We start from the raw sequence: 24,506 nt of genomic DNA on the forward strand, positions 1-24,506 counted from the left end.
GGCACACACCCCTTCCAATTTTTATGGTAGCCTACATGTAGTATTAAATGGCAAGAACGTACATGGTGAATATGAAACCATTCAACGAAGGACGAGCGCTTCCCCCTCCCTAGTACGATTTAAGATTAAGAACTTTTGGCCAAATATGTTTTTGAGGTTTATTATGTTATAAGTTTGCGGGCATAATGACGTATAATGTTGTTTGTTTACATGCATTTACTTTTTCTTTGTTCTTCAAGAATTTTCTGTTTTCTTGCTGCCGGGGGCGAAGAACCACCAAATTTAATTTAATGAGAAAATTACCTTGGATTAATGTAATCATGATTATAGCACATATATGCGGATCCTATTTTTTCATATGCCTTGCATATTCAGGCGCGGATCCAGACGTAGACTACAACTGAGGGTAGAGAATTCCCCTGAGATGGACAAAACATAGTGTACGCATGATTGGTTATTGTCGGTTATAAAATACAAAGCTTTAAATAGTCCCTAGTATGGGTTGGATCCCGCGGAAATAAATCATAAAAGTCTAGCCTCCTGGGAAAAGTTCTGGATGTTTTCAACACACACTTATATATAGTATATTATCTAAATTCTAGACATACAGTGATCAGATATTTGTGGACTAGCTAGTCCCCGGTCTAACAGCAGTGTTGCCCAGGAGAGAAGTGTAGGAATGTATGGTTTACGGACACTTCAGTTCAAGAACATTCGAATTAAAGTAGGGCCCGTAACAATTCGGTAGGAAATTTGCTATTCGGCCTTTCTCTTCAGTATTTGTGGTTACATAAAGTATACTATACAACTAAATGTCAGGAAGTAAAACACTTTGGGAGAAATAATTTCTCCTGAGTGCAACTTTAAAAGCCGCGGAAGTCTGAGAGTTCGTGTAGATTTATAACTACGTGTACATTAAAACTCGTGAGGATAGCTACTTACCATCTGACGAGGTAAAGTACCAAACGACAAATGATCGCCATATTTGTATTTTGCTAGTATAATATTTTGATCACGCCGGTCAATAACAATTGTAGACACTCGTGCAGTAAAAAAAAAAAGGGGGGGGTGCAGATCGGCGACTGGTGTAATTAATTAACAATGTAACCCCTTTGCCTGTAAAATCCTGATAACTTTGAGCTTGTTGAGTACAATAGCCATGCTTTCTTGAATTGGCCTTGTATTGATCAGTACACACATATATAAGGGGGATACGGGAATTGCATCCCCAACCACTAAACTTTGGTTGACATTTTCAACAAAAAATGTCCCTTTTTGCCATTTTGGAATCTTCAACCCCCTTCCCATTTTATGGGCGGATAATGTACAAACTTGGATCGTATCCCCACATTGATAACTTTCTGGATACGCCCGTTATCCAAAACTGCCTTGTATTATTTCACAAAATACTCAGAGGCCTGGGATGGGTGGGCATGGGGCCATGTATATGATTATATATAATACACGCATGTATATGCATTTGGTTTTTGTATAGGTAGATTGCGTTATTTAGGAAATGCATGTATGCATATTCTCATATTATGCCGATTGTTAGGCCGTTCTTGGCTCACTGATTTTGACTAAGCATAACTCCGTTTACCTGATCAAGATATAGGGATCACGACGGGTGTGACCGGTCGACAGGGGATGTTTACTCCTCCTAGGCACCTGATCCCTCCTCTGGTGTGTCCAGGGGTTGGTGTTTGCTCAACTCTCTATTTTCTATTGCTTATAGGAGTTATGGGATTGAAACTGTTCGTTATATCTTCACCTGTCATGATTTTCTTTGTATACGCAGCACTTGCATCGTAACTTTAGAATCTCCAAGTCACAATATAGTAAAGTTTAACGTTTGACCGATACAGTCATAAGGGACTGGCTGTACCATGCACACACAAACAAGTTGATCTGTCCTCACTACCTCTATGAAAGCATGCTATCTCCCCACTATGTCAATCAGTGTCATTGAAGGATTTAGCTCCTATGAGGATTACGGGGGTTGTTGCAATCCCTCCCCCTCCCCCCTCCCCAAGTTGGCTATTTTTAACAAAAATGAAAAATTATTGTCATTCCATTTTGGGGTATCCAACCCCTACTCCCTTTTGTGCAGAAGAGGCACAAACTTGGGTTGCAACCCATGCATCCCTATAGCTTTCAAAATTTTCTGGATCCGCTACAGAATGTTAATTTAGACATGAAACACATGTAATAACTACAACGTGTGATATTTAATTATAATATATTTTCAATACAATTTAATCCACGCATTACTTTTTTGTTTTATCACATGGCATATACGAGAGAGAGAGAGAGAGAGAGAGAGAGAGAGAGAGAGAGAGATCCCATTAACTTTATGATTTAAGTTCCTGTGTTTCCTTCTCGAAACAGTCGTTAATTGGATTTGTGAATTTTGTTTTTTGTACTTTTAAATTGTATTATTTATGACAGATTTCATTAGAATACTGATGGGAATTTCATTCTTAAGTTTGAACTACGAGAAAATAGGAGTTGATTTCTATATTTGATTGACTATAGTTCAAACAGAATAATTTACAAGTCATAAACCCCTTCTGTATTAGAAGATATACATGTACATATATTCAAAATCGATATTTGAACTCATTTTCCTTATCAAGCTGTCCCAGACGAACGCCAGTCTTGTCCCTGGTACACTTTACCTTTACTTGAGTTTACGTGTCAATTTTATGAATGAAAATTCAATTTTAAATCCAATTTTCCTTTTACATCTAGATTAAGCAGACAGACGATAGGTGTGCGTCACGGGTAGGAAGGGTCGTCCTGTTTACACAAGCAGACGATAACCCCATGTGAAAGCAAGCAGTGGGTAATTCGGTGGAAGTTTGCCCATATTGTAGGTCAGATATATCAGATATATACAGTCACATTCCGAGGGCCACCTCTGTGACTGTGAATCATAATTCTTTATCTCACCCCTAAAGATGGGGACATACATTCATGCACACACACACACACACACGAGCGCACGCACTCACGCACACACACACAATTTTATATGTATCTATCTTATGAGGACATACATATATGTACACACATATGTATGTATGTATGTATATATATATATATATATATATATATATAAAGTACACAAAGTTAAAATTTGAACACAAGCGCTTTCATTTCATAATCCACAGGCGCCTGAGGATTATGAAATGAAAGCGCTTGCGTTCAAATTTTAACTTTGTGTACTGTTTATTTTGTTTCTTTTAATATCTTATAATACCGGACACTGATTTTTAAAAAAAAAAACAATTTGGATATATATACATTTATCTCCCACTGTGTCAATCTTGGCTGGATGATAAAATATATCTATGTATATTGCAGTACGTACATGTATATGTGTAAGTGTATTTATCAATGAATTTACGCGCTCAATGCATCGTCTTTATCTTATATACACTAACCGTAAACGCACATAAAAGCTTAAGCCTTGAACTTTTGCACCGATGTATTAATCACGGAGATGTTACTAAGAAAATTGTTTTCCTCGTATATTCATTCCATTTTTCAGTGGGTTGGCAAATTAAGTCTCAATTTTCAGTTCAAATCTACGATATCTTTTAAATGTCACTAAATGTCATTTACTTTTAATCATTCTTGTTTGCTTCGAACATATCGCAAATTAAACACAAAATACTGTTGCTATAGTGTTTGTAATATCATAAAAATTGTGTTGTTGGAAACTACGCTATCAGAGCAGACACACATATGTATATATAATATGTATGACGTCCAGGAAACTAGTTTATTTTAATTTCTGTGCAAAAAGTTGTACATATATCCGCCAGGTGTAATTTAGACTGAGATGCATGTTACTGCAATACCACACAATAGAAAACATGAATGTCATGCGTCAGCAGGTATAATCGTCTAACAATAGACGAATGTATCTGTTGGTGGTTTTTTTATAAGTTGAATGATTGTGCCATTCCGTCCGAAGGGTTTATTTCTTTAAAGAGATTCTATTACATATAGTCCATTGTTAGTCCCCGTTCAATATTCTCAATGTGTGAAGAATTTCCATTACATATCTACATGTAGCAAACTAGCAATGTTGAAATATACGATGTAATCTTTCGTAACTTATTCAAACTTTATTTACTGATTAACAGATAAAGAACGTTAAACTCATTAACAGATGTAAATCAAAACATGCTTAAAGTCTGGAACGTGTTAACATTGAAAGAAAGAAAAAATGGAGTCTATAAAAGGTGCGACCGTAATTTCATCGAATTTTGTTATAACCGGGTAAAATTTCTCCGCGATGAATTACTTCCATACGTGTTTTTTGGTCATTGTTCCTATATAAACAAAGAAACGTTTGTGTCAAAAGCACCACAGGTGCTTGGCATTTTAAATATATATGATTAAAAATATCTTTCTGTAAACAAACTACATGTATTCACTTGTTTATACGGAAAGACAATTTATTTTTATCATACAATGTATATACAATTTTCAAAAGTCAAGCAGCTGTTAAAATAACAACAACAGACAAGCTGCAGGATATGTCAGTAGTGATATTTATCTCATGTAAAGTCGTGTTAGTAATTTTATAACAAATCGGCAAACTTAAAAGCAGCTAATTTAATACCCTTTTATCAAATTAGACGATTTCAACTATGATCTGTTATAAGTTAATTATAAGACTGCCCAGAAGCACTTGGTAGTAAGGAACCCGGGTATAGTCAATCTAACCAGTGCTCAAACATGAAGGTCTTTAAACAGAAACTGTACACATGTGTAAAGTATATAATCGATAATGTACACCTTATACAGGCTCTCGACGTTTTAAATATATATAATTAAAAAAAAATGGCCTTCCTCTAAACAAAAATAGTTTGTTTACAGGAAGACATTATTCTATTACATATTCACAACAACGTCGAGAGCCTGTGCTGTATATATATATATATATATATATATATATATATATATATATATATATATATTCTATATTAATATAGTTGTGGAAATTTTCAGACGATGTCAACTTTGCCATATCCATCACACTCGCAGAGATTATGATGTCGCATTTCTGTGGGATAATTATTTGATGTTTTTAATCACGATTGTTGGGATATTTTTAATATCGACATCAAACATTATAATCTTTTATAATTCAATAGTTATACAAATTTTCAAAGAGTCAGAGCGATATCGTGAAATATTCAGTCATTGATCCTTTATAATTGGCATTGCGCATCGTTTCTGCAAAATCCCATATTCAATGCAATTAAACTAGTATTTCAGGATTTATTGGAGAGACAGGGATATTGCCGTGCTGTGTCAATAAGAACGCATTTTCCCGTCGCTCTCCCACTGGATGGTGTTACAAGATATCAAATCCATCTGTACGTTACAAATATGCAGAATCTGTTTGTAAACACCGGCTGTGACGATTTCCAGTAATGGAAGAGCAATATCCTTCCTTTTACCAAGCAACCCCCATCAGAATATGTCTTTTCCCCGTCTCTGTTTACGTGTACAGTCACCTTGTGTACGCCCTACTTTATCGATCAGGACCTGTTTTTGTACAGACATGTTATTGCCCGTATCAGTAACATTTTCTAATTACTATAGCATCTTTTCCAATCACCTTCGCGTCTCCTATTGGCCATCGTGTTGCAGAGCTTTGAAAATCTACTGCTACCAGCAGGAAGTTCAATTTCATTTGTAGAGTTCGCCCGTGTGGTGACTAACAATTGTAAATGGAGGGAGGAAGATCGGCTAATTTTTCATACATTCAAGGTGTTTGATTTTCTACATTAAATCTTTTCGATTTTTGTGGCTGAACGGAATCGCTAAAGATGCATGGATGTATTTGTACTGATACGCTGGTACCTGCGAAGACGTTTTCCAATATACCTTCATTTGTGAATTCACGGCCAGGAGTTCAACACCCACCCCACCCCGGCGGAAAAAAATCTGGATCCAATCTACGCTTTCTGAATACAAAGACGTCGCCGCCGTTTTTTGAGGCCAACATTTATCAAAATTGTAGTTAGCCATTGTACACATAAGATTAATATTTCATAGTCACGATGTTCTTTGAAAATGAATTTGTGACGTCACAGAGTCTGGCTTTGAAAAGGTTTTAATTAATAATGCAAAAGAATGCATTCAGATGTTATTTGGTTTTAAAAAATAAAAGGTACAGGATAAAAATCTTCAGATAGGCCTAAATAAAATTTATTCAGTGGCGGATTTTGAGGGGGTGCCCCCCCCCTTTCGTCGCACAAGGAGCATTAATGGCACATATAGTTGGAAACTCCAGATTTGGCAACTAAAATGGCTGAGTATTTTTGCTAATACTTGACTTTCATATGCGGAAATCCTGGATCCGCCAGTGTTATTTTTTTTTTATATTTTCCTCCAGATTAACCCCCCACCCCACCCCCACCCCCAGGGTTCCACGATTGGCTTCATCGTCTCCTATTTAAACATTAAGTAGATTTCTATATCCACAAACTTTATGACATTTTTTGAAATTCTGTAAGGTTTATGCAAGCATACTTTGTAGAGTTAATAAGACCCCTGTTACTAATAGAAGGATACTACTTTTTATAATATGCAGTGGTGGATCCTGAGGAGGCTATGGGGGTTTCAACCCCCTCCGCTTCATTAAATGTTTTAACACTTCCCTTGGGAGCGGAAAAGGCACAAATTTGGGTCGCAGTCCCCCTTTGAAAATTTTCTGGATCCGCCACTGACCAGTATGTTTTGTCTTCATGTCGTAATGACCAGACACATTGTTTATGGCGTGTCATGCAAGATAAGGCTTCATCCTGGCAGCTCCTTTGTGTAAGATAACCGACTTAACACGTGGCTTGTGGCAGCGTTCGTCGTTTCGTAATATAACGTAATTTTAAAACTTTGACAAACACTGCCCACAGATCGCAGGTCCTGTCATGGTATAGCAGGGTCAATTTCAGACTGACTGGCAATTATATGGGAGGATCTCACCAGAGGATTAAAGTTTAGATACAACCAAAATCATTTCATTCAGACCTTCAACGAAAGACTATGACACTGCCTGTCAGTATTTTATACATTTAATTATATATACTGTTCCGTTCCGTCGTTTAAATTGAACAAACTCCTTTAGAAACTTTTGTTGTACTACACATAAAACTGATTAAGTGAAATTCAATATTTGCATTGTAAATATGCATCACTTGAGCGGGTGAATAAAGATAAGTATATCAGAACGATAAAATACCAACGGGGATATGTAAACTATGAAGGAGCGTTTTCCACTCAGCGTAAGAAACAGTCACTGTATGTATGACAATAGGTGGAGGCTTCATGAGACATTATGTTCTGATACGCCACGAGACACGCCGCTAGATGTGTCACGTGGTGTCACAGGACGACACTAATTAGGTATTTCATAAGTTATAATTAAAATCACTTACAGATACAGAATAGAGCCTTGTCACCAAAATCATTAAAGTTAATTAAATTTGTTCTCTATAATGATATTATAGCTACAGTATATAGTTCAGCTCCGGTAACGCTTATTTATTTATTATTTACGAGAACTTTATTTTAGCATAGTTTAGCGAAGCCGTCTTGGCGCGGATAATGGTTTTCGTAAACATTTTTGTGTAATTAATACATGGTAATGAGCAAATAGAATGTTTGCGAAAAGTATGTCTCATTGCAATTTTCTAAATATAGAATATTGTTCTGCCCCAAACACTTCACCATTTTATAAACTTATGTCTTCTATTCCATATAACTAAGAAAGCTGCGCATGTTTATTTTGAAAATCAATAATGCTGTCTGTTCTGGTTTTCTGTCTATTTGACCCCTGTTACTGTATATATGTAGATACGTTTTATGTGCCATGAAATAAACTGTTGATAAATCGGACAAGTCCAGAATCGCGAATTGCCTCGCAAAAATATAAAAGATTTACAACCATCTCAATTACAGATAATGTTTTCTCTCTCTCTCTCTCTCTCTCTCTCTCTCTCTCTCTCTCTCTCAGCAATAAGATCCTCTTAGCATTTGTTTCTTATATTTTCTCCAGTAGAAAAGCACTGTTTGTTTGTCATTAAAGAGAGTACCATACTTTTGAATTTTGACAAACTACTGCAGATTTAGAAACTCATCAAGAAGAAACGGAGAACATTTCACAATGAAGGCTTCATCACATGAACAAGGTAGTGCATGCTTAATGTGACACTGATGTTTCTGAGTCACAGAAAACTATTGTCATCAGCTGAATTTTAATTGTATGCTGGCATAACATACAATGCTGCTCCATCAAACATTCGAAATATACTGAAAATCTCAGATGTGACAGCGCTATATACTATTGATCGCTTTTATTTCAATATTCAAAATTTCATTTTCGCGAAAATTTGGTTTCTTAAAAAAAAATTTGAATAGCACATATAGTATTAAACTAAGCTTATATCCTGCTGACAAATGGGACAAGACAGAAATCGCGAATAAAGCTTACAATTTACAATATTCTCAATTATATGGCCATTCTCCATTGTCTGACGAATAAAAACCTTTAAAAGTGTTGTACCAAATGAAGCGGCAGCCAAACATAAAATTGTCTCAATTGTGTATTTTTTGTTAGAAATGGACCTCTTCTGCGTGCCAATAGAGAGACAGGACCATTGGATTAACTAGCTGTTTTTGAATTATGTCATAATGCCAAAAACATTCACGCTGAAAAAATCATTAAGGAACGTTTTTCACAAGGCAAGCCATTCACTCCTTGTTAGATAAGCCTGAAGATAGTCAGGGGTGACGCTTCATATCAGACTCCATGTTTCGTCATATTATGTCATGGAAGAACAGTATTATTGGACGTTTCATAATGAAAGCACAATCTTGAAACGATCGTAAAATTTCGACGTATACACGATATATACACGTATCCATGGACGTATGTACTTGTCAATGAAGTCTTTTATTGCAGAAACATCAAATTAATCATTGACATGAATAGCTAACCTTAGTACATACATATTAGCATCTTCAGAAATGACCGACAGTGGTAATTACATTCGCAGTTCTAAGATTTCACCCTGGACAATCAAAACACGCCGTACATATTGCTATATCGCAATATCATGTATATTTAGAATCTTCCGACTATCAAGTTTTAAATGCCTTTATCCGCTTATGAGTGTCTGGCTTGTATTATGTAATATTACCAATGGAGGTCAATTACGAAATTGTAGATTATCTCATGTTTCTATTACCTTTATATCTCCAATTTACCAACAATGTCGAAATTGATTTCTTTCAATGTATGAGTATAATTTGAGTGTTCGTTTCACGAATTGTTCATTTCTTCCTATAAATAAGTCGGTGCTTTTATTGAGAAATAAAACAAATGGAACAACAAAAGTTTAATAATGACAAAGGATTGTAAAAATATACAATGCATATATAATACTAGTTAACGTAAATATTTCTTATAAAAACATGTATTGTTCTACCATTTCGTGACGATGGTTGCCTTAATGTGAGTTTTGATCTACAATTTTATGTAAAACGCATGAATAGACACAGCATGTTTAACGAGAAAGAAAGAGATTATTTGAAAACGTTTGCCATTTTCATGTCTCAGTGACATTTATAGTACAAAAATGTAGATCTATGATATTATCCTTCACAGGGACCTTTCCCCACACCGTAAATCTTCCTCCCACAAACAGCTGCATGTACATGTATAATTACAAGAAAATAGCAGACTGAGTCAACGCGACGACATCCTACCAACAGCACCCGATCATGACAACGATTTCTTTAAACGGTATTCGGAACTGTGAGAATAAGTACTAGGGTATTAGTAGAAATCGGTCATCAAAATCTTTTCACTCGATACCACGCCCTTTATATCATAATCTTTTTTTTTTTTTTTTTTTTTTTTTTTTGTATTTTGATTGTAAAATGAAAGGAATGAGAATTGTGTTATATTATTTCACCAGTCATTTAAAGCTGAGTATATATGCACGTGTACATCACGTGTAGTGAACTGTAAATGCTCCCCACGAAATGTTGGATTATCCATTACCTAATAGATCTTGTAATTCCGTTATTTAGTCGTATCTCAGTTTATTCCTTGACGAACAAAATCGTTTAATTGTTTGAGAATTTAAATATTGAGTAAAACTCTCCCCAATTAACCGGTTTCAACGTGTAGCGAGTGTACATGGGTAACTACAATTAATATTATATATACAAACTGCAAATTGAGAACTGGTTAAGTGACACAACGAGTGAAAGGCATTGTCACGAAAGATTGCTTACGGCCGCTTCGTTTTCTCTTTATCTGAATCACAGGCGATTGCATCGCTTGGGGTCGAATTTACTACATGTATATAAAGATATGAATGATTGATATAAAAACGATAAAAGGAGTAGTGCGATTGCCAATTTTTAAAGAGAAAAAAAAAATGACAAATTATTTAATTTGACGTACATTAGACCTACACAGTTGCAATGTGAAATAGACAATCTCAGTAATGAAATATTAACTTCGCATTTTATTTACCACCCCCCTCCCACGCCAATGATAAACGCACCACTGCAATATCTATCGAAATTACAGTCGTTAAATGTTACATTATGAACGTTGACTTAAAAATTGTGATTTCAAGAAAGGAAATATTTAATTTCAGAGCAAAATAGACCTTAAAAAATCAAATCATAGAAAATCTTCAAAAGGACAAATAAATTATTGAAAATCATAACACACTATTGTGTTTTCGTCAATACCGTCAGTCGAACAATACATGTAAGTACTGCGCAAAATACGTAGTATTTCACAACTATTCCAATGCGTTGTGATTAAATTCCTGAACAATCTATGCAAGGACATGACAAATTATTCATATTTGAACCAAAAAAGGTAACAAAATATTGCATGAGTAATTGCGGTAAAGGCATGACTTGGTGATCATTCTTTATTCTTCCTCGACCTTCAGCTGACAAGCGCCTGCCCCTACACCCAGTTCACACCTTCAAAAACATGCTGTACTTTTTATCTGGACATTTACAGTAATGGTCGTTAATGCACTCTTACTCACACACTCATGACATGAATAATGATGTTTTTTAAGCTTGCTCTACATTGGGAAACAATGTTGCTTATTCATAATGCGTTAAGTCTTGACACATCTCACAAACAGATGTAGGTATAATGCACCAGATGTTTTGCTACAATTCTGACTGGTAAATTCTGACATGTTTCTGGGGGGTTCGCAGTTCTCTCTTCATCCCGCTGGGTTGCCTCTTCATTTCTCTGCTGATGGCTCAGACTTACTGTTGTTTCCTGTTTTACACAACATTGTCATCCCCCTGAGATTAATCAACGACTATTGGGAGGGGTGAATTTGTGTTAGGCCTGTCTGTCTCTTAATCAGCAAACTTGATCATCACTTTTACTACACAAGACAGATACTTCTTACTTGTTGAACTGAAACGTCGGGTAAAGAGGTATGTAAGCAGTGAAGGTCAATTGTCTAGGTCAAAGTTGCCACATTTTGAAGGAGACAAACTCGGTGGCATAATGTTTCACACACACACACACCTTGAGAGTTCCATCTCATTATAATTCGAGTTTCGTAAGATTTAAAAAAAGAATAAGCTATGATTGACGTCTGATCTTTCACATTTATTTTGCATATACTTTGTAGTTCATCACAATCACTTCATAATGAAAAGGTAAAGATAACGAATAGTGATCAATGTCATAACTCCCATAACAATACATAATCAAGTAGGGCAAACACAGACCTTTGGACAAATCAAAGGTGGAATCACTCGGGTACCTAGGGGGAGTAAGCATCCCCCGTCGACCGGTCACATCCGCTGTGAGCCCTATATGTTGATCAGGTAAACGGAGTAATCTGTAGTTAAAATAAGTGCTTCAAGAACGGCATGACAATTGGTATGAAACACGTCAGACAGTATTTGATCCAATGACAAGTTGTATTGGTAAATTAGATCGTTATTACGACCATAGAATTTGCGAAATGAGACCACTGAAACCCTTCTAAAATCAACTTATTAGTCAGTAGCCTGCCTCGATTTAAAAACTTATCATACGCATAACAAGGTAAAAAAGATAAAATTTAAGCATATATTGAAATATTTGGTACATGAATTTCAAATATTTTGAAATGTTTCTGATGTTCATATATTTCAAAAGCGACTTACATGTACTTAATACTAGTATGTAGGAATACAGAATACAAGATCTTTCTTTAAATTCATGACACGCACTTCAGTAACCTGTTAGAATAAACAAAAAGCAGTTCTTTTTCAACCACAAACAACCGAGTGAGTAAATGAATTAGTTGTGTCGGAATTAGTAGTTAATGTCAATTTTTCACACGCGAAACATTAGAATAAGCACTACTAAGTGTTTGATTCAGAAGCGATGTCGTAATTCTCTCCCTTTTCTGTACGTTCATCACTTTGTCCGATTCGTTGTAAACCCTGATCTGTTTGTACCTGATATACCTCCACTCCATACACAAGGGAGGGGATGAAGTTGTGGAGCGTGTCGAGGAATTACCTGTATAATTATCACCCAAAAGTCACGTGATATTCAATTGAACTGATATTCAGCGGGTTCACAATTTCGTTGTTTTCGTCATTGAGTAAAAGAAATTCGAACGAAATTCAACACCCACGAATATCAAAGAAAGTGTAATACCCGCGCCTGCTCGTATTCAAATTGATTACTACGTGAGTACATCAGCGAGTGGTGATTTAACACACATTTCCTTCGCTCTGAAACAGCGCCGTCGACAACATACATCTCTATCATGTGAATGACAACATAATTGGGATAATGGCACACAGGATCATTATTCCTTTAATATACGTCCTATCGTCATGCGATTTCTTATGACGTAGTAACCGTTTTCTCAGACAAATCCCATCATTTTGATTGATATATCAGTTTTCTCTTCAGTCGAGTATTTTTCATAACATTTTATGCATGTTAAACATTTATTGCTCTGTTGAATTTTTTTTTATCGACTTTGTTTAATTTATAGTAATGCAATAATGTAGTATTTATGGCATACGCCGGCACCATTGGTTTCTGTATCAGATCGGCAAGTACTGCATTTTTGTATTCTACCAACTATGAATGTCCCCGTAGGTTTGTCATGCATTCCCATGCATGTAGCTACATTTCATATGATATGTAGAAAATGTATCTTTATGATTTCTTGAGGCGAAATGTCAGTAACCTCGGGGAACTAGTTTAGTCCCCCAAGCAGCACGAGAAAATGCGTTACGGAATTAGTGGTGTTTGATTTGGCGTCATCACCTTACAACTCAGCCATGCTTGCTCAGCGTTGCAACTGTAACTATATGCATGCTGAAAAAAGACTATCCTCAAATCTATACGAGGTCGTTGGATTTATGATTTATGACCAGATTTGAAGTAAAATTTGTTTTACCATAAGGTTTCTTAGACCTTTATGCAGGATTTAGTAGCACGCACCTTCCGTGCTATCTATTTGAGACACAATGCACGTGTTCGGGAAAGAGCACGAGAAGCAAACGGACTGAGCTGATCATGCTATTAAAATCCTACTAATGTACTTTTATTTTCAACATGCAAGGTTCTAAATGTACTTTTAATAATTGTAGTTTGATTTATGAAGATAACAGATTTGCTCATATACAGTGTTGGCGTATGAAATATGATATATTTCTGCATGCTAAAATGATTGATCAATATTCATATTTTTTGTGTGCTCCTTGGACGTCTTACTAGTCTCTATATAGATTTAGAGTTATGTGACGTGTAAATAAATTGAGCAGGGGTGTGAAACAGTCATTTGCTTCTCAGTGAAAACGTAATTTAGCTACTAAATATGTCTAATTTAGCCTTATTACGATTGAAGTATCAAAATATATGAGCTTAGAGGAACCGGAACCGGAAAGCATGACGGTATAAAGCCTTTCATCTGAGTTCTACATATATCAATCCCGGCTGAGATGCTTCGAGTTCTCGACAGAATCAATCTCTCTTAAGATGCTTTGAAGGGCTTGATAGGAGAGGGCAATTTTTTTTATTTGTTATCATTTGTTTAGAAATACCAGAAAATTGGCACTCAATTTTTTTTTATCATTGATAAACGAGTGTAAGAGCATTACATGTTCCCTTGATGTAATCACTGTGTACATAGCATCATTAATTGTCTTTGGCATCAAATTTCGTGGCTCTGCCAATGAATACAATTTCGTCGGTTGGGAAATTTATGGATGGTCACCCCTCAAATAAAAACTGTTGATCTGATGATTTCTTAGGTAAGTAAATTTGTTGATTTCTGGATTTTGTTGCTCAACCGCGAAAATTAGTGTACAACGAATAAAGAGGTCACCGCAAAGTTGGAAAGGGTATAAGATATTTCTTAGATTATTTCACATTTGTGGATAAGAGTAGAACTTTATTTCTTAAATTGTTATTTACTACATTCTCAAAGGCAAAATTACGATGACATTTATGAACATAAGTGCCATGAAATATAAATTTGATTTAACCTTTCAATTCTTACACATCTAATCTTATCTTCTGGTTTTGTAGTTATTGAGTTCATGACAAGAAACAAATGCGCCTGTACTAAAGAATTCGTCCGATATGCTCCTTTGATTGCATAACTTGATACTGTTTGCTTCTGCACGGTAGGAAAGAAATTTGAATGGTTTATTTTCTTTCACTGTAATAAACATGAATCGAAGAGCATTCCTGCTAGCGACTAATGACTTGTGATAGTCCGTAACAATATCCTTTCTTTATAAACAAAGTGATGATGTATTACGTAACGGACACGTCCGCTTGGACAAATTTTGATACATGCATTTATTTACGACTCCCTAGCTTGTACTGAAGTGGGATAAATATCGTCATGTTTATTCCTAGCATCATCCTGTCCGTCTGTAAATGTGTGTGTCCCTCAACTGGTACCAGGCTCTTCTGAAACGTTCTCTTCAAAACTGATATGTGTGTGTATGTGCGTGTGTGCGGGCGCGTGCTTGAGTGTGTGTGATATATGATCAGTTTTTAAATCGAGACAGGCCAGTGACAAATAAGTTGAGGTCAAGGTTGTTTCAACAGTCTCGTTTACAGTTAGAATTTCTCTTTTATGGTCGTTATAACGATCTACTATACAAGTACAACCTGCCATAAGGTCAAAAGCTGTCTGACATGTTTCATACCAATTGTTAGGCCGTTGATGACTACGAATTACTTCAATCGATCAAGATATAGGGCTCACGGCGAGTGTGACCGGTCAACAGGGGAAGCTTAATCCTCCTAAACACCTGATCCCACCTCTCTCAATTTTGCATCTTTATATAGCAATTGCGAGATTTGTCACTGTTCTTTATCTTCACTTTTTCATGAAGATGATGATGTTATAATTCCTGAATTATTATGGAAGATATGGGACTGTTTCATCTACAGATCCTTCACTTACTAGGAACGATTTGTAAGAAATAAACGTATGCTGTTTATTGTAACCCCCCCCCCCCCCCGATAAAACATTGATCTTTAAACTTGACATAAAGGCCTGTCATTACAAGGATGGGGAATAAACATCTGGTTTGTTTTTATCACGGTAAATACTTCCATTTTTTCCCTTGTTTGATATTTACATTTCCTATGCTTTTGCGTTTGATATCCTTCCGAATTGTAATGATAGACATTTCCTCGTAAATGCGATGCACTTGTGCGCGTATGAATATTGAAAAATATGGTATATTACGTCTATTTTAACGACTCGGAATTCTGACAGAAATGAAAGTAGAATGTTAATATATAGAATAAATTTCATTTTTGAAAATACACGAGGGTATGAAACTTCAACGCTTCGCACCGTCATACTCTTCACGAAGCCATGAAATTTAGCGCTAACGTTTTTCATGAAGTACTATTATGTACTATCATGAAGTACTATTAGAATTATTATGCTGGAGTGAAGTATCGCAGAACATGCCCTCATGAATTTTCAAAATTCTTAATTATCCCCTGTTTTTACTATTTTTAAACCAGAAATTCCAATAACATATGTAACCTAGTGATAGTATTGCAATATAAATACAATGTACTGCAAAACTCTTATTTGTGCATGTGATAACTTTATGTACGTGTGGATTGGCTACGTTACCTTGACGTCAAAGTAGTGTTTTCGTGATTTTTCTTCTTCTGTTTTTAACATATGATACGTATGTAGGGAATAATTAACAAATCGAACGTTCGCGGAGAGACTGCATCTTCCATCGTCTATATGTTTACAAATACAGAATCGTGACATTTTCAACAAAAGGATGGAAATTAACAGTATCAGCTGACACCTTATGGCTTTCCTGTGCAAGAAATTAATCAAAAATTTATTAAACACCCCTAAAAATATTACATACTCGACAAACATCTGATCTGGATTGTCGTATGTTTTAAGCAATTTTCATATCGAAACGAGTTTTTTGTTGGCAGAAAATATCAGTTTTATAAATTCCTATTTTCATCCGCAGGTGTATCTTGAGATCTTAAGATAGAATTTCACTGCCTCTATATTTCATTCCATTGTAAAGATGTGTGTCAAAACGGATAGATCCACAAATATATGTAGAAAGGTGATGTTCATTTGAGAAGGAGGAATTTGAAGTAATTCTAAAAATGTTAGCTATGTAAAAGCAAATCCAAGAGGAATATAAAAATAAAACAAAATATCATAATCGCTTTCTGTGCAGGGGTTTATATGAAGGTGACGACTGGAATTCAATATCCATTTGGCATTGCAGGCATTCTTGCATACATGTAGTGTACAAGGTAAAATCAATGGTCATTACGGGAAATGTCTCTCTCTCTCTCTCTCTCTCTCTCTCTCTCTCTCTCTCTCCCGTATGTGTATGCACGTATACCGAATGATAACTCAAAGAGTTTTTCAACAAGTCCTGGAACACCAATGAACCGGGTGAGTAAATCATTCTGAACCGGTGAGTCACCCATCTGACAGGCTTGGAATTTTTTCTCTGCTATAAGACACTTTGCATCTGATAACATTTCTTTTCAAGACTTGATTTCCAGGAGGTATGATGGTAAAAAATTTAAATAATATTTGACGGAGAAAGTTACATCATCATAGATAAAACTCCAAGACAAACGATGTTCATGTCATGCTTTTACATGCCAAGTTCTGAATAAAGACTCCCCAACTGTGCAACAACAAAAATCAGTAAACGCATGCATAAGAAATGAAACATCAAAGAGACGAGGAAAGCTGAACAAGCAAAAAAATTATCATTGACATGCTCCAGCACAGTGTTACACATCGAAACCTGGGTATAGGTAATGAAGTTTACACAGACCGATATCACTGATAAACAATCTGTTTACGAGTCATTATTGTGTACACACGTAGGAGCCATTTCTGTGTGTCTAAAGCTGGACAGGTCACTGGACGAGTATTTATAGCATATATTGACCTAAAAGTGGACTTTTCTTTATCAACTTGATGAAGTTGATGCAATGAGAACTATATTCTGAAATCTCACCTAATTCTGGCCATCTGAATAAAGGTACACACAAGTACCTGATTGTAAACCCGGATGCTGTGCCCTTGACCTTTATCAAGGAGTTGTTGACTTTATTTACAACGAATTACAGGGACCATTTCACAAAGGATCTTACGACTAAGATATATATAATTTTCTTCCCTATTACAATCAAGCAAGCTTTACATTGCTGTATAATGGGATGAATATAGATGGTTTTCCAGAAATCTTCTTTGTTGTGAAAATAAGGAAGAATTTGCAACTTTTTTTGACAATCAGATGAACTCTATTAGAAAAGCACGCCACGGTATCATTTGACCGACAATTACTGAGTAATTTAAAACCCTCGTAGACAAATTTTCTTTAATGTAGTTGTTTGTAAATTTTGACAGGAATAGTTCTCAAAAGGAAAAAAAACAACATTATCTCTATGAAACTTTAAAATCACTGTTTATTAGGGGGGAAATGAGATGCTTGAAAATTGTTTTGTTGCACGAAAATAGATATACATGTATGTTAACAGCATATGACATCGGTGATAGATATATATATATATATATATATATATATATATATATATATATATATATATATATATATATAAAGTCAAAAAATAAAATCCAATGCTCAAACTAGATAAAAGTTTGAGCATTGGATTTTGTTTTTTGACTTTATTCTACCCCGATACCAAGAAAAGAGAATTTATTGAATATATATATATATATATATATATATATATATATATATATATATACTCAAATTGCACTAGGCGGCCTAAGCCCTGCGTATTGTTTGCATGATAAGATAAGAAAAAAGTAAACAGCTCCCCACAGCTGATGATAAAGTGAAGTTTTTGACACATTAAACGCAGCTTGATGAAATACTTTTACGATTTTGAAAAAAAATATTTGCAATAAACAAATATCACATAGAAGATATATCTGTTTCTTATCCGACACTGTTCCAAACCTTTGCCATACCGAGTGCTAATTAAGACATTATGATTCACACCAAATACTTGATTCATTGAAAAAATATGTTTTTCTTTTATTTACATAGTTGAAAGTTTGAATGAAAATGCTAGTATGTGAGTACAACCACTTAGGTATTGGAAATTAGTGTTTTAAACCCAGCTAATTTGAAGGAATGTCACTAAAAATTGTATTGAAACGCTTTGATCTAATTTTGTCATTCATATATGCATTTTTCAAGAGAACCAAACAAAGCGAATTCATTTTTAATCTCTTTTTTCTTAAAAACATCACGTTGTAAAACGCCATTTCGACAAAATGACATGGATGATCATGCATTCAATTTCACAAGTAAATTGATTATCAATATTGTTTCGGTGCAACACCAGATTCTGGAATGCCACTGAAACAAACAGCTGTGTCAGTTTCTGTATCGGAGTGAAATGGGTCAGTTTAACTAGAGCTTCCTCGCGGTGATGAGATATTGCGGAATGTTAATAGTGCGCAAGGGGAAATTTAACTTGTTTCAAGTTGTGATGAGATGTAAAACAAAGCGCCACAGAGAGGGTGTTTTTTATATAAATTAATGATGGCTTTGGCAAGAGAAGGTTGCTTCAATCAACTAGTGCATTCTTGTGGAAGAGTAGTAAAACAGTAAATGATCTCAGTGTCACACAAATATATAAAATTTAGTTCATTATTACCTTTTATTATCGTCATTATTATTTGAAAAAGTAGTGTAGTTTTCCAGTGGTTACCCTGCATTAGTTTATTCACAAAAGATTGGCCTTATGTTTTAATTCTCAGGTATGATGTATTTATAGTTAATTTTGAAATACTGTATATAACACACATTGATATTTCTCTTTCTATTTTTCATTTGTAATTCATTGTGGCTACATATGTACATGCACCTGGATATTTGATTTTAAAAATAAATACAAAAATTACAACGAAACGATAAGTAATTAATCTAAGTCATAGAGATTTCGAAATGTTGAAATTAATTTTAAACAATTAGGAAATACATTTAAGAGATAAATTTCACTTTTGAAAATACACGGGTATATGACCTACAACGCTTCACGCCTGCATGCTTTTCCTGAAGCGCTAACCGACGCTTTACGCCTGCATACTTCATGAAGAGCGTTAGCACTCCAATAAAAGTAGGGCGGCGTGAAGCGTTGTAGGTCATACCTCGAATATTTTCAAATGCATTTCTTATATTTACATTCTACTTTTATCCTTGTCCTAGCCATTGAAATAGACATACTGTGTTTATCAACTACATGTATATGGATAGTTCTGTATTCATACGCGCATTATTTTTTTTACAGCTTCAGCGCGCTCATGAGGAAATGCTTACCATTAACATTTGTAATTATTAAAGGCAAAAACATTGGAAATATGTATGAGTGAATTGATGACAACATACGCGGTAACTGAACTATGAGTGCGTTCGAGACCGTCATTCTTCGCATTAGTACAAATTCCCGTCTATCCCGAACGTCAAGTACGCATCACGAGAGTTGCAAGAACTCGCACCACCTCTAGCGGCCTCTGTAGGTAGTGTGGTCAAAGAACACGTTCACGGAGCACGAGAACAACGGGAATGACGGTGTCAAACGCACTCGAGGATTTGGGAAACTACAGAGTCCAATAAGTGAACAACTCACTGGTTTGTGGGGGAGCCTGATATCGGTCTGCAAGAGCGTATTGGTATTCTGAAAGAATCTCGTGAAATTAAAATTAAAATCGTTGAAGACGTGAATTGATTGTGAAGACCATAGACCCAGCCTTAATCAACGACCAACTGCCTGAAAAATCCTATGCTATTCGACAGATTCTGCATGGCTAATAAAAGCATTGTACTCAAAAAGAGACAAAAACTAATCGAAGGAAAGAATTACATGTATAGAAATTTAGGATAAAATGAGACCTGTCAATGATTGTCTTTAGAGGGTTCGATGGCCCTTGGTACAGTGACCCGTGGGATATCGCCATGTTATCGACGACACGGAAAGAAGATGAATTTGATAAGAGAGCCTCTATCGTTACACGCAACTACAACGTCATAATATATCGCTAGTAATTCTAGAAGCACCCCCAAATCTCTCTCAAATTTACAATATAGACCACAGGCACTCGACGTTTTAAATATCTAAAATAATAAAAAAAAAAATTCTTCCTGTTAACATAATATTCACGTGAATACAGGAAGACAATCTTTTTATTATAGATATTTAAAACGTCGAGTGCCTTTTTCTCAGTGTAGGATTTGAGCTAAGATTGGTATCTTTTCATGTATTGACTTTTCAAATTTCAAACATTTCTACACCATTTTATTCTGTCCATCTCGATGTAGTTTCTGAAGACGATTTTTGCATTTTATTAGGCATCATATCAATGAAAGTCTGGGTTGAGGTAAATCTAAGGTTTTCATCTCCAGAGCTTAAAGCCTGACAGTTTTATCTGATTTAAGGAGTTTGTGTGCTGTTTATTGCCTTTATGTTGTTGTGTGACGTATCACATCTTCTTTATTAGTTATGAAAATTGTCCTCAGAAATTGACAAAGGAGAATGACCTTGAAGCGATCATTCAGTCCCTTTCACCTTTCTCATTGATCTTCGGTAATTTTACTGTACGCTGAGAATAATGTGCGACAACATGTAATTTTCGTGTCTTATTTCTATAATTTTCTTGGTGTTCCGTACAACAAGAGTCCTTCAACCTTGTGAAAAGATATAAATAAAATCTGGTAGATTACATGCTTCATGTGATGATATGCCAACATGTTTTTGTGAAATAGATACAATATCAAATTTGTTATTTTAATTTTACAGTTTCATCAAAATGTTGTATTTCTATCGTAAAAAAGGCATGCATTTTTTATAAAAAATTTTAAACCAAAAATTAGTTTAAAAGACCAGACTTGGCAGTAAACCATAGATATAAAAAATTAAAATGCATGTTTCAGTGTATGCTGCAACTATTCTCATTTTCTGGAAGAGCAAAATGTCCTCTTGCCGTTAACTCTAATGCTCTTAGAAATCGCACATATTTAGTTGGCTAGAATCGTATGATTTGAGCTTGGTCCAGCCAATGTCCGGCTCGGATTGCATGCTGGTCGCTTGGTGGGTGTTTTTATGTCGAGTCAGGATATTCCAACAATACATCAATGACCCACTACTTGCACAGACTGCGTTGTTTTGTGATTTATTAATGGTTATTTATCCAATATAAGTCTGTATAATTATGGTAAAAGACAAAAATAGACACCCAACCGTCCAGATTACACAATGTTGTATAGTGTTCTCTTTATTCGCTGAACACCAGTTTTCAGTGTTTTCGTGGAAGGGCATGACAATAAAAATCAGGAAATTGTCGCAGTGCAGTTTTTATTTCACTGATGCAAATTTTTGTTGGCAAAGCGAAGGAATTTGATGCCCAAAATATCGACACTGTACACGTGACCCCAAGGCCTCAAACCATGGTATGTTTTTATATATATATAGTATGTCAAACCTTGTTACAAAAATGAAATCATATACATGTACACTTTATAATACGCGTGTCCTTATAGACTTCTCCGCACCACTCTAAACCCCGCCAGCGCGACACTGTTCTTATTATTTTCACCTGGGAGGTGCAATATGTACAAAATGTAAATTTCTGCACCTTGTGACCGACAGGCATTGACCGTTCCGATATTCAGGTACAAAAAGTGAAAACATTTTACAAAATAACCGATAGACTTTATATAATAAATTCGGATTTCAAAGAATGTTTTGACGGGAAGAGTTATAATTTGACCACGTGAACTTCACGGTTGGCCTCGTGTTCGGTCAGATCATAATCCCTGTATATCTTAAGCATCTCACGGGATTGTCGAATACGTTGCTGGCGTGCTGGGATGAAAACATACAAACAGTTGCGGTATTTATGATGCCGTAAATGGTCATACAATTTACATAAACACACTAACACAGTAAATGAAATATCATGAACTTTTAAAGTAATTTCTTGACGTTTTTCATAAATTAGTTCCCCCGTGACTTTGGGTACAACTTTTTAAAGATGATAATTTAAGTTTAAACTTAATATAATTAACTATAAGTACTGGGTACAACTTTTTAAAGATGATAATTAAGTTTAAACTGAATCTAATTAACTATAAGTACTGTTTAAAATAATGAGATTTTTCAAATAATAAGACATATACTTGGACTGGGGAGGTCGGTGTCAGAACTATTGAGTAAATTAATTCTGTCAGCTGCCGGCCCACAAACACTTTATTGACAGTCTTCTGTAAACCACCTTTTAGGTGGACGCCAGAAATGTATTTGCCAATTTTGTGAATATTACACGTCGCGAATAAGATTAATCTCACATGCGATGCATCCTAAGCTTAGACTAGAGCCAATTGTGTACTTTTATATAAGTAAACATTTCACAGTTGAGCATATAGTTGTTATGTACATATATTTATATTATTGTTAAAACAGACACGTTTAGTTGAATTAATAGTAATCGGAGCGATACAGCATGCTGATATTTCGTTCTTGTTGTTTATAGGATAAAAAAAATACCATGGTTTCAGTAATTTTTGTGGGCATCAAATTTCTCGCCCCCCAAAAAGTACAATTTCATCGATACGCAGATTCACGGGCACGTACTATTCATATTCTCTTTTTAAATGAAATTTGTACTCTGGTGATCATTTGATTTAATTCATGCTCTTGTTGACCCACGGCATGCAACAACGAAAATTGGTGTTCATCGAAAAATGATGAAATCGGAGTGACTGTTCTTTTATTTTCCTGTCAGTGAGAGAATTACCTCATGAAAACCGAGACATTATCAAATACAATATGAACCAGTCAAAGGGTGCAGTAGAGCAAATGAAGAGAATATAAGGTGTTCATTCATAGACTTAAGATGTAGACCAAAGCGTAGGGCAGAGTAAATTTACAACCCTCGTTTTGAATGGGAAGGCAAGTAGGTACACAACGTATCCGAGAAACAGAAATGCGCCGTCTGGCCTACTTAAAACTCGTCAAACACCGAGGCGAGAAGATCTAAACCTTACAGACAAATGGTGTATTTATTATGCAGCATGCAAACCTGCTGTACAGACCATGAGTAATCGGCCAGATTTATTAACTTAAAACAAGAAATGTCGTGCCGGAAATGAACTGAAATAACATGTCTGTATTTTCGTACATGCATGTAACGACATTGCCAATTGTCGCAATACGGTTCATAATCAATATTCATTGAACATTTTGGGAGGTTTATATAATATTGTTAATTAAATTGCATTTTTTCTTTAAATAATTAGAACTTAATGCAAAATGATATAATTCATAAATTTTTATGTTTTATTTATGTTTCATATGTTGATTACAAAGCATGTCTTCCAAATCATTACGTACAGTACATGCATGTAAACTTGAATATTTTGACTTTATACAGAGTTTTTCCTTAATTGTTCAATTAATTCTATTTAGAAATTGATTTTATAATTGTGATCCACAACAGCTGCGAGCCACATGTGACAGTTGTGTATTGAGAGTTCAGCTTCTATCCATAAGTACCATACTGTATTTATAAAAAAAAACCATTCATGATGTTAGCTTTTAATCTATTCATGGGCAAAGAGATTTATTTTGACAATTCATAAGAAAACTTCATCCTACTAAAAAATATAGCACAAAATTGTTCACACCGCAATAATCGACCCACAATATTCTTCTGTACATTTATCAAACTTTTGAAAATGATCAATAAACAATGAACATATCTATACTGGATGTTGAAGAAATGATTTGTTTTAACATTAAAACTGCAGATGCTTGACGTAACAAATACCCATTGTTGCCCCGGGTCTGTACGTACGGTTGCCAGGATTCAGTGGGTAAAGAAGAAGCCCCACGT

At 35.2% G+C, this 24,506-nt stretch overlaps 1 long non-coding RNA gene across 3 annotated transcripts; it reads left to right on the forward strand.

Annotated features, from left to right (window-relative positions):
* Nucleotides 1-829: 829 nt before the first annotated feature.
* Nucleotides 830-21,391, forward strand: LOC125655665 (uncharacterized). 3 transcript variants are annotated; one of them, XR_008797212.1, is made up of 3 exons: nucleotides 830-953; nucleotides 2,752-2,876; nucleotides 19,907-21,391. It is a non-coding gene; the product is annotated as an uncharacterized LOC125655665 (long non-coding RNA). The 3 variants fall into 3 exon arrangements; XR_007362826.2 differs by lacking the exon at nucleotides 19,907-21,391 and adding an exon at nucleotides 5,288-6,207; XR_007362825.2 differs by lacking the exon at nucleotides 19,907-21,391 and adding an exon at nucleotides 5,296-6,207.
* The last annotated feature ends 3,115 nt before the right edge of the window (nucleotides 21,392-24,506 follow it).

The sequence above is a fragment of the Ostrea edulis genome, chromosome 7, assembly GCF_947568905.1.
Source record: "Ostrea edulis chromosome 7, xbOstEdul1.1, whole genome shotgun sequence".
Taxonomy (NCBI): domain Eukaryota; kingdom Metazoa; phylum Mollusca; class Bivalvia; order Ostreida; family Ostreidae; genus Ostrea; species Ostrea edulis.